The sequence below is a fragment of the Vitis riparia genome, chromosome 9 (assembly GCF_004353265.1).
Source record: "Vitis riparia cultivar Riparia Gloire de Montpellier isolate 1030 chromosome 9, EGFV_Vit.rip_1.0, whole genome shotgun sequence".
NCBI classification, from domain to species: domain Eukaryota; kingdom Viridiplantae; phylum Streptophyta; class Magnoliopsida; order Vitales; family Vitaceae; genus Vitis; species Vitis riparia.
In genome coordinates this window covers 21,948,900-21,968,539 of record NC_048439.1, presented here as the reverse complement: position 1 = coordinate 21,968,539, position 19,640 = coordinate 21,948,900, and positions in this window count along the sequence as shown.

Genomic DNA, 19,640 nt, shown 5'->3' with positions numbered 1-19,640 from the left:
GTCAATGCATATAAAAACAATAAGAAAAGAAGACAAAAAAAAAAAAAAAAACAAATTTTTAGAATCCTTTTAAGGGAGATGACAATATTGAGAATAATTTTCTCAAAATTATTTTCCAAATATTACCAACCAATATCTTCATCACAACATATTATAATATTCTTAGAAATAAACAAATTAAAGGAAATTTCATAGAAAATCAAAAGAAAATTATAAAATATCTTTTTCAAAAAAAAAAAAGTTTTATGGAAGGAAAATTTATGTAATAAAAGGATTTTATAGAAATTTTTTAACCTTGAAAGGGAAATTTCATCATCAATCTCAAATTACTCTAAATTTTGGTGAAAGCATATAAAAACAATAAGAAAAGAAGGTAAAAATAATGAAACAAAAGATATGGTGGAATGGTAAACCTAATTTTTACTTTCTTGCAACTCAATAAAAAAAAAAAAAAACACTATTTACACAATCTACATTACAAATATACCAAATCAATGAATGTAAATCAGTTGTGCTAATAAAGATTTTGACATTAATAAAAAAAAAAAAAAAGATAGATCTAAGAGATTTTGGGTTACCTGAGAGTCCACGAAGTAGAGAAGAGCAGTTGTGTGTGAACTACAGGTGTGAGAAGAGAGGTAGAAGAAAGTTATGGTTATGGGTTATGGAATGAGATTTTTTTGGATTGTGGGAATGTGGAAACAATGAGTTTTTTTTATATACTATTATTATTCTCAAAGTGGGCCCATTTAGTTATAATATTTAAAAATTTTTATTTTATATGGTGTGACTTTTTTAAAACTGACACTAAACTTAAAATTAATATCATCTATCCTAATTAAAAAATTTTATATGATGTGTCACCTTTATGAATTTTAAGTCATATGGTGTCATTATTTTAAAAGTGACATCATAAATAGTGACACCATAAATTATTTTTGTTGTAGTGAATATTTTAGTTAATTTTTTGTATTTTATTCTATATTTTTTAATTAATGAAGAATGGATAATTGACTCTTTTCTTGAATACCAGAGGGTTTGGAACACGTATCTCCATGTATAGATGTAGATAAGTTAGAATGAGATTGTGGACCCTGCATTTCAGCTCATGCGTTTTCCACTCAATGACAAACTCGATTTTTTATTTGAAAATTTGATTTTTATTTTATTAGAAAATGACTTAGAGTCATCACTTATTTTTGTTTTATTTTTAATAGGGTAAACAAAATAAGAAAGAAAACCCTAGGTGTAACTCCTTGTTTTGTAAAAGGTTAGTCTACGAAAAACCGGATCGGGTTCGGGGGTCAGGTTACTTATTGGAAAGGTACGGTGGAGACCGTAACACCCCTCTAAGTCCCTAGAAACGAGTCTCTACTAATAAAATGAAGCTGATGTGGCAATTGATGAGGAAAACAATGAATACCTGGAACTATCATGCACATATGAGAATCGAAACATGTATATAGAAAGACTAGAATGAGAATAGATACGTACTTGGGCGACAAGCCACCATGCACTATCAAGAGAGAGGGTTAGTGCACAATTAAAGAATAATAGCATGCATGTCAGAGAGTAGGATAAATCAATCATGTATGATAACCAAGCCAATCAATCAGTCAATCAATCGATCATAAAATCATGTATGTGGGGCCCTCACCAAAGCCTAATTATTTTTACATGAATTAATTTCATAAATTTCATCACTCGGAATTACGGAAATAAATTCATACTTATTTTAAAATATTTTTAAAATCATGGAAGTTATGAAAATTTCATGCCGAGAAGAAAATGGCGGCAAAATTTTATTGAAAATGAGATTTTGAGTGATCCTAAAAATTCTAAAGATGAAAATTCGATAAATAAATAAATAAATAAAAATAAAAATAAAAATAAAATTATTTGATAGAAATGGAATTTGGAAAACTATTTGAAAGCTGGAATTTGATGGATTATTTTAAAATCAACAATGATAAAATAATAATAATAAATAAAATAACAATAATAACAATAATAAAAGATAAAATAAAAAAAGAGATGAAAATAAATATAGTAATAATAATAGGAAATAAATAAATAAGCAAAATGAAAAAGGCACACCCTGAGGAGAATAGTTTGTTGAAATTAGATTTATTTAAGATCAAGAAATGATGAGTGATAAAGAATTAAAACCCAATAAGAATGAGATTTTCATGGAAATCCATTTTGAAAGTGTGCATGGGAATAGAGGAATGGGACACGTGGGTTTCAGGAGTGGCCCACCAAAGGTGGCCATGCAGGCCATGCTAGAGGGAGAATGGGTCTCGGGGTTCTTTAGTGGGGTGTTTCTCAACACTTTATCAAGAATTACACCAACGAGAATAGCAAGGTAAGACCAAAGACCCTCATGCGCCTATAATCCAATTCTTCATTTTCACTGTTGATGGAGTTTCACTTTCTCTCCTCTGAAATCCTCCATATCTTGATCTTTTTCAAGAGAACAACATTTCTCATCTGCATCATCATCTCCCACATCCTGCCATTTCCACGTTTGTTGAGGGTGTTATGTTGGTGGAAGCATAGAACGGATCTCGGGTACCATTTGCCAATATTCAGTTTCAAATGGTAAATGGGTCCCTATTACCACCAGAATTCCTCTCCTTATTTCCTCTATTGTCACCATGATCAGATGGGGAATGAGCTTTGCAAAAGCGGACTGATCTCATGGTGAATCTTATTATATATCCATGTGCTGTCACGCTGCACATCAGTACCGAGCCAAGGTTACACGCAGCTGCTTTGACACACCGGTAGCAACTAACGGGATACTCCACGAGGGTGATCGTCCGAATCAGTGTTCATCGCAGTTGAGGTGTCGATTAAGTTTTGAAGCGGAGACAGGTATGAAAGTGCGTTGTTGAGGGTGTATGGATGAAAGATAGAGTGAGTGAGTAGGAAAGATATGAGAGAGAGGAGCATGATTCCTGTGAGTATGAGTAAGAAATGAGTATGGTTGGACCGGCGCTTCGATGATGGCGGAGGCGTTTCGCCGCCGGCGGCTTGAGGACAGCTTTGCTTGCTTTATTCTGTGCATATTCTCTCTGAAAGATATGGGTGAACAAATCTTAGCCTGGAAAGGTCGATATATTTGACATATCGGGAGCCATAAGGATCAATATATACACATGATTTTGCATGAACAAGTCTGTAGCCATCATCAACCTGGAATTTTCTGATACACACCTAGGGCTGCTAATCTCATGGAATTCATTTTCTCCGGTAGCACTCTGGTCATGGATCACAAACTCCTCAATCAGTTATCCAAAGGATGGACAATGGACCAGAGGCAAGTCAACTAGCAGTAGTGAACAAATTGCATCAGGGACACCCAAATACTGCTACTGATCCACACAAGGCAGAATCTGCAACTTCAACAAATTCATCAACTTAAACGGTCTGAGCAATCCCATCTGTTTTCCTTGTCCAGATGTCTGCCAGAGACTCTAATGCTGAGCTCCTTCAGAAGCACCCCAAACCAGATTTCCTCCGGCAATGCTTTACTCTTTTAGGTAGAGATGAGAAATCTGATACTCACCATGGCAGAGCACCAAGAACAGGGGAAAATAGCAAAGGAGCAAGCACAAAAAACAAAGTAGCAACTGAACCAAAGAAAACACCGACCCGAGCTCCATTTCATATTGGAGTTAATGGGTTTATACATGGATGGGAAAAACCAAAGGGAACTAAGATCTCAAAGATATGACTCAAATATCCAAATGAGAGATATAAAGGAAACAGATTACTTTAAAACAAATTTCCACTGAAGAACAAAGTATGGATACTTCATCACATAGTCATAGCAAAACAAAGGATATCAATGGCAATTAAAATGTGGTCTAGCAAACGTACTTGAGGGTGCTCCCTTTCTTCCCTCTGTTTTCTTTTTAATTTCCTCTGGTTTTCCTTAGCTTGCTTCTCAAGAATGTCCCTCCTTCCTCTCTCCGAGACTCACCTCTTGTCCCCAAAATATCTCCCTCTAAGGTGTCTTCCTTCGAGCTTCACAGTCTGCAACTAGCTCAAAAACTCTCTGAAAAACCCTCTCTAGCAGCCTTCCCCTAAGCTCCAGGAATCTTCTCTATCCCAAAGCTCTCTGCTACTACTCACAATGCTGTCGCCTCTCTCTCCAGAAACATGCTCCGTTTTTCTTAGCTTGCCCCACTCACCCTAAAAAAAATAGCCTGCTATCACCAAAATATCCCTCAACTAACACGTCCAAAAAGCACCTGCCCCCCTGCAGCTGCCAGACGCTCCTCCATAAGGGCCTGAAGATTTTAGAATATCCTCTTGCCACGTGTCAATCCCTGATTTCTTACCTAAAAGGTCACTCCTCTCATGCCACCCTCTCATACCAGCTGCCAAAAGTTCCTCAAAGTCATGAAAATATGCCCTCAAAATATCCTAAAAACTTAGAGACCAAAACGAGGGTCTACAGAGATATTAAAGGGATGTTTGGTAAAATTTAATACTTATTATTTAATGACTTAAATTAATTTTAAATTAAATTATATTTAAATTGTTGATTTAAAAATTATTACTTAATTCTTACTTTAAATATTAAGGTTATTTAATAAAAATAATTTAAAATATATTTTAAACCATCAAATTGATATATTCATCCTCATAAATTATAACTAAGGCAAAAAAATTTAAGTGACAATGAGGGTTGTGGAGTAGTAAAGGAGATCGTATAGATAATTACGGTAAATAAAGTAAAAAGATAAAATGAAGATGTAGACATTTAATTATTACTTAAAGTTATTTTTTATGGTAAGTCTTGCAATAAAGTTATTTTATCAAATATGTTTAATTTAAATTATTAAATCACTTTAAATTATTCAATTGATTTACCAAATACACATTAAATGTAAAAGAAGGTTTTACATTATTATCTTGTTTTCTTGGGTATATATGGATTGAAAACTACTTGTTTCCTTGCTCCATTTCAATTACTCTTCATCTCTATCTATCTTATTATTTTTAAAACAATCTCCAAACTTCATATTTATCTTATTATTTTTTAAAACAATTCTAAAAAAAGTGAAAATGACTAAAACATGTTAGCAGAAATATCATATTTTTCAGTGTTTTTCATTTTTAAGAATAGAAAATATTTTATGATTATCAAATACGTTTCTCTATATTTTTGAATTAAAATATAAAGAACTATTTCTAACACTATCAACAAACATGCCCTAACCTCTTTTTATTTTGGTATGAAAGCTGAAAAACTTCTAACATGCTATTTATGAAAAGAAAAAAAATGCAAAGAATGTTGGATTTAAGGGTATGGAAACAAAAGACTAGTCCAAAAGACACAAACAAAGTATAGAATTAATAAGAAGAAAAACTTATCGGCTGAGGCGTGACAAGCACTGTCCTTGAAATAGATCCACCATTCTCGAATACGAACTCGGTGCATTAGGGTACCAACGGTCTACCTTCAGGATTCAACAACCAAATCTTGCCTTGGGTGCACTCTGTAAGCAAGATGTGTACAACTTGAGTTTTGAAAAAATTACTCCAGATAAATATATGAAAATACTCCCTGAAAAACTCTAAAAAAATCTCTAAAAAATTGGCATTCATATATAGAGAGTGAGGGGTGACCTATTTTTATAGGTCACTAACACAGTCCCAATGGGAATTTACTTGTAATCAGAACAAGACTCAAAGTGGAAGGGGATGAATGGGACTCCACTAGCATAATCCCAATAGGACTCTTCCCAAAAATATAACACTAATAGAATAAAATAAAATAAAAATAATTCCCAATAGTACTTTTCCCAAAAATAAAAATAAAAATTATTTACACTTTTCCTACAATCCCCCACAGAGTGTAAATGTATTTTTTTATTTTTCTTTTTTTGAGGAAAAAAGAATCCAATGCATCAATACTGGTGCCCAAAGGCTATGAACTAGTTTTAGGACAAATAAGTATTGAATCACAAAACATGGTGAAAATAAATTTCTATAAACCAGTGTTTGCTGATGTAACTCAAGGGACTTTAATCCACATTGGTTTTCTTAACTTCACTACGAGCTGTACAAAATGGGTTAACACAAATAGGTCATGCACCTTGCTTGGATATTCATGACAGTTCTAGAGAACCTACCTAAGTTCTCATAGGAAGTAGCCCCACCTCCACTTTCATATAGGTGAATCCATCAAGTATGTTTTGCATTTAAACATACCATCCATAAGGAATATAGTATTCATTAAGAGTAAGCACTCAACCTCTACACCATAGGGATATACTTTCGTACAATTAGAGTTGATAGAACACCTCAAGTCAACAAGTGATTTGTTATTACCCATATGAACCTACTTCATGGAATTTCTATTCTAATAGGTTGGGTTACCACCACTCTTGACTTCTGTAATAGGCATAAGCCCTACCCCCCTTGATGTTTCTTCCACTAGTTTCTTATTTAGTGGTTTGGTCAAAGGATTGACCAAATTCAACTCTGACCTCACAAATTCTAGGGATATAACCCCTGTTTCAAGCAGTTGTCGCACAATATTGTGCATTTGGCGTATATGCTTGTTATTCTCATTAAATATTTTACTCTTAGCCTTAACAATTGTAGCTTGACTATCACAACGCATAAACACAAACAGGGCTGATCTAGTCCATAAAGGGATATCTGCTAAGAGGCTTCTAAGCCACTTAGCCTCAGAACTTGCCTTTTCTAAGGCAATAAACTCAACCTCCATAGTAGACCGAGTAATGCAAGTTTGCTTGGCAAACTTCAAAGAAACTTCATTTCCACCAAGTATGAAAGCATATCCACTAATGGATTTCATCTCATCTGAATCTGATATCCACTTTGCATCACTAAATCCTTCAAGGACACTTGGAAATCCACTAAAGCACAATCCATAGTTAATGGTGTCTCTCAAATACTTAAGAACTCTAAGAACAACAATCCTATGGCCCTGATTAGGACTTTGGGTGTACTGACCCAATCTACCTACTACATAAGCAATGTCAAATCTGGTACAGTTCATTAAGTACATTAGGCTCCCTATGATTTGAGCAAACTCTATTTGGGCAACACCATGTTCTTTATTTTTCTTCAGTTGTGAGCTGGGATCATAAGGAGTTGACACTGGTTTACAATCAAGGTGTTCAAACTTCCCTAGGATTTTTTCAACATAGTGCTCTTGAGAAAGTTTAAGCCCATTAAGTGTTCTAGTTATTTTAATTCCTAGAATCACCTCTACCTTTCCTAGGTCTTTCATTTCAAACTTAGAACCTAGGAATTTCTTGTAAGGTATTCTATTTTGAATATAACATGCAGATAGGATAGCTTCCCCCCACAAGTTCAAGGGTACTCTTGAACTTACCAACATTGCATCAAAGGTTTTAGGTCAGTCAAAATGTGTCCCAAATTCACTATATCAATTGTAGAGAAAACTCTTTCTTGTCATCTCTTAAAGAATGTTTCGTTGAAGGGATCAATTTTAGAGGTGTTAGGACGAGTGTGAACTAGGGAAGCCTCCATTTGGATTTATTTCAAGATTGTTGGATTTAAGGGTATGGAAACAAAAGACTAGCCCAAAAGACACAAGCAAATAACAAAATGAATAAGAAGAAAAACTTGTCGGTTGAGGTGTGACAAACACTATTCTTGAAATAGATCCATCCTCCTCAAAAATGAACTCGGTGCACTAGGGTACCAGTGGTCTACCTCTAGGATTCAACAGCCATATCTCACATTGGGTGCACTCTATAGGCGAGATGTGTACAACTCGGGTTTTGAAAAAAATCCTCCAGATAGATGTATGAAAATACTCCTTGAAAAACTCTCTAAAAAATTGGTATTCATATATAGAGAGTGAGGAGTGACCTGCTTTTATAGGCCATTAACAAAGTCCCAACAAGAATCTACTTGTAATCAAAACAATACTCAAAATGGAAGGGGATTTTACTTGTAAAAGGAATGAGACTCCACTAGCACAATCCTAATAGGATTCTTAAAACAAAAAAAAAAAAAAACATTAATAAAATAAAATAAAATAAAAATAATTTCCAATAGGACTCTTTTCAAAAATAAAAATAAAAATTATTTACACTATTCCTACGAAGAATACATATACATCCATGCTATTTATAAACTTCGATATCAAAAGAATGATTATACATTTTGCCGCAGCCGCTGCCACCACCACCACCATCATCCTCTCTCAAATCATCAATGGCACCACTATCACCACCACTAGCACCAACAGTGTTACAGACATGCAAAGGAAGAATAGCGACTTACGGGTCAGAGCTACCGTGTCCACTTGCTCTCCTCCACCGCCACCACCACCATGACCATCGACGCCGCCACTGCCAACACAAAATGCCATCGAACTTACCATCTTTTCTTTCTAAGCTGTGATACAACCATGGACGGTTGGACACATTTATAGGAGGCTACGCTTTTGTGTACTTTTAAAAATTCTGATGAGTTTGATCAATTCCAAGCCGTGTAGCTTAGTCAAACGAATTCTTTGAATGGTCTTTTCTCGGCCTGAAGCTTCAAAGAATTTGCTTCATGATTGGAGGAAGGAAAGTCTCCAAGCAATTTTCAAAGGGAGAAGGTACATCCATCGTACCAACATGGTACAAACTTTTAATGGTATTAGACCATGTGGAGTAAAAAAATTTTATCAAAATTTCACATTAATTTTTTTAAAAAATATTTAATAAAGTTACTCTTAAAATGTTTTACATCCCAGCTTCTTCATTTTTTTGTTTTCTCACTTTGTATTTCAAGACTTTCCACCAATATGAAAAATAACATTTTTTGTTCTTCTTGATTAATATACTATTAGGAAAATATAAGTGGTGCAAGAAATAAATTTGAGAAAGGAATGATTACAAAAAATTTATTATTATACTTGGTTCTTAAAAGTAAAAAGTAGAAGAAAAAAAAAATTGAAGGAAAAATAAAAATTAGGTTTAAAATCAATAAATTATTTTTATTTACTACTCCAAACTCAATTCATTTATTTGAACTCTTCTGTATAAATATTAAATAATTTAAAAATATATACTTTTTTTGTTTTACTAATTTTAGTTATATTTGATTTTCTTTCATTCTTTTTCATAATATAATTATGAGAAAATAATTTTTTAACATTTTTTTTTCTTTTCCTTAGTGTTTTTTTATGAACCAAACATAACATAAAGAAAATGATTTTTTTCATTTTTAGTTTTACTATGAAAAATATGAAAAAAATCAAATATAATTAAAATTAATTAAAATTTTATATATGTTAAAAATGATTTAATCTTTGAGAAAAATAAATGAAATGAATTTGAAAAAACAGGTTAGAATAATTTATTAAATTTAAATATATTTTTTATTTTCCTTAACTTTTTCTTTTCTTCCACTTTTCCTCTCTATTTTCTTTCTCTCACATTTTTCTTCAAATTTCCCAACAACCAAACATAGCCTAAGGCTATGCTATGTTTCTGAAAAATTTGAAGGAAAATGTGAGAGACAACAATGGTGAGAAAAAAAAGGAAAATAGAAAATAAATTTAAAGTAAATAAATTATTTTTTACATACTTCTTTAAACTTATTTCATTATATATATATGTAAAGCTTAAATAATATAAGTGTATTTTTTTAAAAAAATTGAATTATATTTGATTTTTTTACACATTAAATATAATAATTCATTATTATTATATAGAAATATAACTACACATTAGAGGGCAGAACTTGAATATTGGTTGGACAGAATTACGACATTGTTTATATCATCATTATTTTATCACAATGCTATGATTTAAGTTGAGTAAGATTGAGTTATATCTTCATAATAGAAGTATTTAACAAGATCCAGTGTTAACAAGAACATATACTATGAATTCATTTATAGAAGACAATATGGTTATAATATACTAAATAAGAGTAAAATTAAAATAACATATAATTAATATTTTTTAGATTGTAGTAATATATAATTTTATAAGTAATCCAAAGATAAAAAACTATTTAACTACACTAATGATTAAAAAATTCAAAATACTACTCCATTTATGATTCAACCTCTTTAGTTGGTTATGAGAGTATTTGACATCTCATTTAAAATGTTATTCAACTATTGGAAGCGGACTTGGATATATTCAGAGTAAAATATCAAATTTTGGGAGTGAAATTTTGTATTTTTATATTGCAAGTTACAACAATATAAATTTTATACTAAATAAATCTTATACAATTCCATTTTACCTATATTAGTCACCATATAATGAGATATATTTTTTCACAAAAAAATATTGTTTTCTTTAAGATAATTTTTAAATAAATCTTGTATAAATACTTTTTTTTTTCCAATGATAATGTTAGGACATATATATTGTGGACCCCGTATTTCGCACGATGCGTTCCTATTCAATGACAAAACTCTTTTTTTATCTGAAAATGATTTATTTTTTTAGAAAATGACTTGGAATCACCACTTATTTTTGTTTTATTTGTAAAGGGAAAACAAAATAAGAAAGAGAACCCTAAGTGTGACTCATTATTCGGAAAAGATGATCTGTGAAAAACCAAACCTGGCTTCGGAGGTCAGGTTACTTATTGGAAAGGTACAGTAAAGACCATAATACCCCTTTAAGCTCCTTAGAAACGAGCCTCTACTAAATAAAGTGAGGCAAACATGACAATTAACTAGGAGATTGATGGATACCAAAATGATCATAGATCAAAAGCAAGTCATGATAATGAATAAATAAACAAAGTGAGAGTGAGAGCATACCAGTAGATAATAAAGCGCTATCATGGAAACAAGGTTAGCTCAAACACAAAATTATCACATACATATCAAAGAGTAAGAACAAAGATCAGACAATATTCGTTAAGCATAACAATTGACACTTGAAAGAGGAAGCTCATCTATAGGGCTCCCACCAAAGCCTAATAGATTTTTCATGAATTAATCTCATAAATTCCATTGTTTCTGGAGTTACGAAAATTCATTCATACTTAATAAAAATAAAGGAAAACGAAAAATTATTTTAAAATCAAAGAAACTTTGAGAAAAATGCTTACCTGAAAGGAAAGGTAACAAGTTTATTTAAAAAAAAAAAATGGGATTCTTAGTGACTTAAAACCTTAATAACGGATGAAAAGTGATAGAATTAAAAAATATTTGAAAACTGGAATGAAATTAAAATTATTTGAAAGAAAACTAGAGTTTTGAAATTTATTTGAAAATTGAAGTCTCGAAAACTATTTGAAAATTGAAGTTTTGAAAATTAAATTTAAGAATTGGAATTTTGGAAATTAAATTTGAAAGAAATTGGAATTTTGAAAATTATTTGAGAATTGGAGTTTTGAAAGTTAAATTTAAGAATTGGAGTTTTAGAAATTAAATTTGAAAGAAATTGGAATTTTGAAAATTATTTTGAGAATTGGAGTTTTGAAAATTAAATTTAGGAATTGGAGTTTTGGAAATTAAATTTGAAAGAAATTGGAATTTTGAAAATTATTTGAGAATTGGAGTTTTGAAAATTAAATTTAGGAATTGGAGTTTTTGAAATTAAATTTGAAAGAAATTAGAGTTTTGAAAATTAGATTTTTGAAGATCAAATTAAGGAATTGAAGTTTCAAAAAATATTTAAAAATCGGAATTTTGGACAACTATTTGAAAATAGAAGTTTTGGAAATTAAATTTAAAAATTGAAAATTTGGAAAATTAAACTTTGGTATTAAAATATGAAGAATTAAAATGATGAAATGTGGTGGTGAGATTGCATGCCAAAGGTGGCCATGCGAAGTGTGGGCTCATGATGGAAGGTGGCTGCTTTAATCCACGAGCTTGAGTTTGCCGGTGTTGACATATGTTGGAGCTGCTGTGATGGTCCTGAAGACTATTTCCCAATAGTTGGTTGCAAGTAATCAATTTGAGGTAATCATGTTTCCTTTTTATATGCTGAAAAATCCATTGGACCAAATTTCTGCAAGACTTTTCACGAAAGTGGGATTCTAAATAGCCTTCTCAACCTTTATGGATCTCCTTAAACTTGCCTTATTCCATGAAACATAATATTCTATGCAGCACTAGTGGCTATTAACATTATTTCCAACCGTGCATAGTGTTGTCATCAGAAAAGCACTCATCAGAAATGGTACCAGCAATGTGTCCAACAACATTTGATCCCGTAGAGACTTAGCAACAAGTTGGAAGTTTGGAAGGCAATTGGTCACATATGCTAAGGTGGCCATGCATGTGAATGGCGTGTACATGGGAAAGAAAGGAAATGAGTTGGTGAGAAAATAGTGGTGAGGGCTGCCAACTCTCATGCAAAATGCAAAAGGATGCAAATTTCCAACTGCAAACCTGCTTCTCCAGCTACACCAAAACCTGTAGAGCTGGAAATGGAGTTTTCAAGTCTCGAAATGGAGCTTTCAAAGCTCGAAATGCAAGTTTTGAATCAAACTTCTCTCAAATGCAACTCAAGCCATTTCAAATCAAGAGAGATCAACTTGGAGTTCTCATCAATGGCGTTGTCGATCACTTCATGAGAAAGGTAAAAGAAGATGATGTGCTAGTTATCACCGACAGTGTAGAGAGAAGCGCTCGAGATTGAAACAGCATCTTCGAACTTGAAGACAACTTCGACGAGGTACGTGAGGAAGAAAGTTATTGCTTGGCTTGGGCTGTCCTTCTCCATTTTCTATATTTCGCTTTTGGCATGGCCTAAGCATCCACTAGTTGTAGCTGAATGCTAGAAAATGATGGGTGGGGGTGCAAAGCTCAAGTGAGAGAGTGGCAATGATGGAAAGAGAAATAGGTTGATGGGAAATGGTAGCTTTGTTACTGCCATGAAGTGGGGAGAGAACCAAAATGAAGTTTAAATGGAAATCTTGCAAGCATTTCATATAGGATCTCAAAATAGGGCCAAGGAAATAGATTAGAAATCAAGCATAAAAATGCATGCAAACAAACTCAAATCCAACAAGACCATGTGAAAAAGAAAGAACAGGTAGGTTATAGAAAACATACCTGTGCTACTCTCTTCATGCAGCTCTCTCTTATAGTCTCGTTCACTCATTCTCTGCTCTTAACCTTTCTCTCAAGCTGCTACATGTTTTTCTTCCAAAAAAACCCTACTGAAAAACCTTCTCCTTCATGCCCTGTTTTCATTCTCGAAATCTTCCCCTCATCCAGCTTTCTTTCCCTCTTCTTTTACTTCCAAGCTGGGTTTTTTCTTCCTCTCCAACCTTTCACCAGCTTTACTGCTCACCACCCACTCCTTTGTCATCTATTCAGAAGGAGTCCCCATATCAACCACCACCATGGTGTGGTGGTGGTGTCCTTGGCACATGTCCCATGCATGTAGCTCACCTGGAAACCATAGAAGTCGTCCCTCACTCCAAAACATGCTGCCAGCAAAGGGCTCCAAAAATAATAAAAAAAAAACTTGACCAAAAAATGAGTGTTTATAATCATTTTTTTTATAAAAAATCTTTAAATAAATTTAAATAAATTTTATATAAATACATTTCAAATATTAGTTTTCTTTAAGATAATTTTTTAATTTTTTTTTATAAATGAAAAAATTATATTTTAAAATTCATAGACCATCAATAACAAAAATAAAATTAAAACTATGATTATTAATGGAAAGATATAAAAATAAAATTAAAAATATATACCCTATATGCGATATTTGGTTCTTGCAAAGTCCTAAGGAAAAAGTTATAAAGAAAATTTTCTTATATTTTTATACCATGAAAGAAAAGTAAAGTGCATTGTTCAAAAATTTATTTTCTTTTCCTTAACTCTTTTATGGACAATTGAATGCAATAAAACCTTGTTAAATGAATGTTTGATAAATTAATAACCTTGTTTAGATAATAAAATCCTCTAATCCTAACATAAGTCAATTTATTAAATTAATAGACCTCGCTAAATGTATAAAATAATAATATTTTGAGAACTCCTCAAGGACCCAAAAAATATATATATAAATTAATAATTATATATATAGTAACTTTTATAACTTTCATTTTTCTCAATTCTCTAATTCTCGAATCATTCCATACTTAAAACCTCTTTTATCTTTGAAAACACTAAGTTTTGATATCGCATTTTCGTTTTTAGGAGTCTTTCAATCTTTTGCAATTAATAGCCATTTTTTTTTTTTTTTTTACTTTCTTAGGCTTCTAATGTGTTAACTATTTGCCATATCCATTGTTTTTAGATTTATAAGTTATGCATGTATAAGTATTAATCAATAAAAGCATATATACTCTTTATAAATTAATAAATATGTATTTATCGATAAATTAATAAATTATATATATGTTGATCATATAATAACCCACTAAATGAATAATTTCTTTTCGTCTTAAGAGTATTATTTTATAAAGGTTTTACTATACGAAAAATAAATTATAATTTTTTTTAATCTTTTTCTTTCTCTTAAAACCAAACATAGTTAGAAATGTAATTTAAAACCCATTGTTCTATCACTCTTGGGCCCTATTTTGATCAATTTATGGGAAGTCAAAAACTTTTTTTTTTTTTTTTTTAAGCTCAATAATAGGTTCTATATCTATTTGGGTAATTTTGTTTAAAGGAACTTAACATCAAAGCCAAAAAAATATTGCTTCTAGTAGAAACTCTACTTTGACTTACTCAAAAATTATTTTCATATTTAATAAAACTTTTTATATGCCAATATTATTTGTTAAAAATTAACACTTTAGCTTCATCCTCAACTTACCGTTAAAGTCAAAATCAAATATATATTCCCAAAAAAGAATTAAAAAAAAAATCCTTACTAGAGAAAATTTTATTTCCAAATTATTTTTTCAAAAAAAAAAAAAAAATTCCTTATGAAAAAAAATATATAATTCCTAAAGTATTTTCAGAAAAATCATTGGGTAAAGTGAATAAAACTCATAGGTGTAAGTTAGGGTACAAGAAGAACATAAAGTAGATGGATAGATTGAGACTTGTGTGGTTAAGATTGTAACTAAAGGTTATAGTTTGAAACTTTGTTTCAATTACAAAAAACCTTTTCAATAATAGTCAGACTCAACCCTATCAAATTACTCTTATTTATCGCGGTGTGTCTCATTTATGAGATACAACAATCAAACATTTTCATAGCAAAATGCCATGTGTGTATAAGAATGTATCGGGAAGCATGGTGATGCTCTAAGATCTTGTAAGTCAATGATAATCTACTCATTAGACATGATGTAGGGATGTTTTCATCAATTAAAATCTAGTAGTCTACGCATTTCTAGATGAAAATCTAGAAAGAAATGTGATATATTCTTAGGTTAAGGTATTTTGGGACTGCAAGAATGAGAAAACTGCATCAAATCACCTACTTTGATGAGCATTTGGTCAAGTAAATGATGTAAAACTTCAAGAAGGTTTGTTACCTTTTGGATTTAGAGTTGTTTTTCTCAAGATCAATATACTTGGACATTTGTGGGAAGAGATTTCATTAAGGTGATATCCTATGCTTCTACAGTGGGTAGCCTTAAGTATGCAATGATATGTCCTAGACCAGATATTTTCTTTGCTTTAGGAATAATGAGTGGATGTTAGTCCATTTCCTTATTAGAGCTTTGAGCGAATATCAAACATATACTTATGTGTTTTTAGAGAATGATATATTATATGTTTGTGAGTCTTTGCGATGAGTTGGTACTCCTTTTGTACCAAGAATTGGACGTTTAATTTGATAAGGATTCTCGCATGTTTACCTCTAGGCATGTGTACACTCTAAGTAGTTTTTGTTGCTTCTATAGAAACAAATGAAGCATTTTAGCTTATGGGTAGTTCCCTTAGGTATATTATCTAAGATCCTGTTATGTGATAATAGTGGGACAGTGGTGTAATATAAAGAACTGAAGTACCACTAGAAGGGGAAACACATAAAAAAGAAGCGTTACTTTATTGTGAGATAATAGGGGAAGATGATTTGATTTTGAAGCAGAATCTTTCTATGATGCCTAGTCTATTTTTGGGGCTAATGGAAGTTTATTGGAATTGAACCCTTAAAAGCAAAACATGATGTAACAAAGTTAGACTTAGTTGTCTCTTTGCTATCTCTTTGGTGTATTAACATTAATTTGAGCATTCAACTTATGTCTCTTACATTATATATGATTTAGGTGTATTAGGAGTTGTATAAAATATGAGTGAGATCTTAAAATAGTCATATATTCCTATGGATTATGTTACTATTGATGGATGTTGGTGGTAACAAGTATTTTTAATAAAGGCATCATGATATCTTATGGGATTGAGATAGTGTGTCCCCTTGGATAATGCAAAAAACATGTAATTATGAAATTTGTGGCATTATAGTAATTCCTTAAGTGAAATTTGAATATATTCATCTAATTTAGAAAAATCCTTGAAACATTTTATATAACTTATTACCAAAAGCCATGTTCAAAAGTTTTTAAAATAAGGAAGACAGGAGATTAAAAGAAAATTTAAACCTTTTAGTTTAGAATAGTAAAAAAAAAAAAAAAAAAAACCTTTAAAATGCTTTTTAGTATAAAAGAAAAGAAAATAGTGAATATATTTATTTTAATCATTAAATTATTTACTTTTAAAATGTAAAAGATAGTTTTTATTCATTTAAATTAATATATTTTTTTTAGAAAGTATTTTTCAAAATAGTTTTTGCATTATTGTAGACCCCAAAATTTGTCCAAATTTTATTTTTACATTAATTTTGAGCCCAATTTTGTTAATAAATTTTAAATTCCGATTACATGTGTTTTTTGCCCACTCACCCTATAATTCTTATTTTTTTTTTTATTTTGTAAATTGTTATTTTTTTTTATTTTCATTTGTTATTATTATTATTATTATTATTATTATTATTATTATTATTATTATTATTATTATTATTATTATTATTATTATTATTATTATTATGTTATATTATATTATATTTTTATCTTTTTTATTTTCTTTCTCCTTGCTCCTTTTTTTTCCTCCACCTACCTCTCATACTTCCCACGTCCAAAGTCTTTTCATCTTCACTCTTCATCATTTCTTTTTCATTTTTTTATTTCTTCTCCTCCATTCCCAAGGCAAGGTGGACGGCGAACCCCATAGCTTGTCCAATTTTTTTTCTTTTCTCCCTGCAGCACTCCCTACCGATCAGCCCCCCCATTTTTCCACTCTTTTCTCTCTCCCATAACTCTCACGTGGGTCGACCCCCATTTCCCCCCCCCCCATTGCATCTTTATTCTTTTTTTCTTCCAACATGCCCACATCTACCCCCAAACACCCACACAGTAATGGGCCATCTCCATTTTTTTTTCATCTCTTCGATTTTTTTTTTCTTCTCCCCTTACTCCCATAGTGGTCGGCTGCCCCCATCTCCCCAACTTCTCTCTATTTTTCAACTCTTCTCCCAATTTTCTCACTCCACAGACAACCACGACCGGCTCCCCCATTTTTGTTTTCCCATTCTTCTTGACTTATTTATTTTATTTTATTTATTTATTTTGGCTGCCCAAACACCACACCCCGTCGAGATCCCCCACTTTTTCTTCTCCATTTTTCTTTTCCTCCCCCAACAGCACATTGGCGAGCGCCCCATTCTCTCCATTTTTCTCTTCTTCTCCCCTCATTTTCTCCATACCACCGGCCAGCCACTCCCACCATTGCCGGCTAGCAATCCGACCATCCATAGTGTTTTTTAAAAAATGGGTAAATTTCTTTTTTGCTTTATTTTATTTTTTATTTTTGGTTTGCATAGTAATTGATTTGGATTTGGGCCTATTACTTATTGGTTATTTGTTTAAGCTTATTGGATTAGGCTTGATATATTATTTCATTTGGTTATATATATTATTAATGTGAGCTTGTTAATTGATTATTTGTTTGGGTTTATTGGATTGAGCTTAAGATATTATTTCCTTTGATCATGTGTATTATTAATGTGGACTTTCTAATTGGTTATTTGTTTGGGCTTATTGGATTGAGCTTGATATATTATTTCATTTGGTCACGTGTATTATTAATGTGGGCTTGTTAATTGGTTATTTGTTTTATCTTATTGGATTGAGTTTGTTATATTATTTCTTTTGGCTATACATATTATTAATGTGGGCTTGTTAATTGGTTATTTGTTTGGGCTTATTGGATTGAGCTTGAGATATTATTTCCTTTGACCATGTGTATTATTAATGTGGGCTTGTTAATTGGTTATTTGTTTGAGCTTATTGGATTGCGCTTGATATATTATTTCCTTTGACTATATATATTATTAATCTGGACTTGTTAATTGGTTATTTGTTTGGGCTTAGTAGATTGGACTTGAAATATTATTTCATTTGGCTATGTATATTATTAATGTGGGCTTGTTAATTGATATGAATTTTGGGCCCACAATGTGAGCGAGATTTGTTGGGCGACTTGAATATTTGGTTGGAATATTAAATTTAGGCATAATGAAATTTATTTTAATTTATCATGTTTTGGGTTTGATTAATTGAACTTATATTTTAGCTATTAATTTGGAAATTTTAGATTAGAGTCTATGATATGTGAGATATTTTTGTTGAGTTATGTTTGTTAATTTGGACCCATTTTTAATTGGTGAAATTTATTGGACTAAATTGAAGTTTGAATTTGGGTTTGAATAATTATTTTGGACTTTACATATTTTTGAATATTTACATTTGTGCTATTTTTTTTTTTTGTATGGGCCCATTCGGTAATCTCGTTGGCTGAGTACGAATTTATGACACGTGGAGGATGAAATTTCATGAAAAAAAGTGAGACTCAAAAAGCTGTAGGAAGACATTGAGTTTGCTGTAAGTTTATTTTGGTACATATTTTATTTCCTACTTTTATTTGGTTTTATTTTTATTAGTTCTTGTAAATATTCGTTTGTATATATTTATTGAGTGTGTACATAATTTAACATTGAACAAACTAAAAATTTTGTTTAAGTAAGAGGAATAATTCAGTACATATGTTTTAATAAAATGATAGTTCAGAAAATATTTTTTTAAATAAAAGAAAGTTTTTTTTATTAATAAAAATTCAGAAAAATGCTTTTAGAAAAATCCAAAAAAATTGTTTTTTTATAGAATTTGAAATATTGTTTTGAATAATGATTGTCCAAAAATTTCCTTGTTTAAAAGTATTTTTTTTAGAAATAGAAGATTTAAAATTTTTTTAATTAAAATTCATTTTGCAAATGAAGTTACGTCTTTTTAAATAATTTGTATGAATCACTTTTTTTAAATGAAAACAAATTGAAATACTTTTGTAAATAAAATTGTAAAAATTCATTCATTTTCAATAAAAGCAAATAAAAATAATTTTTGTTGTCAAATGAAAATTTTTTGATATGTAAATAACTCTTTTTTAAAATTAAATGCAAATGAAATTGATAAAATAAATTGATTCTTTTTTGTAAATAAATAAATTGAAATCATTAATTCAAAATCATTTTTAATAAAATCCTTTGAAATTTCTTAAAAACTATTTTTTAAAATATTTTTTTTAGTTCAATAAATCATTTTGCATAATTATCTTATTATTTATTTTGTATATTTTTGTAATTAGATTTCATCATTATTTTTGTGTATATTGA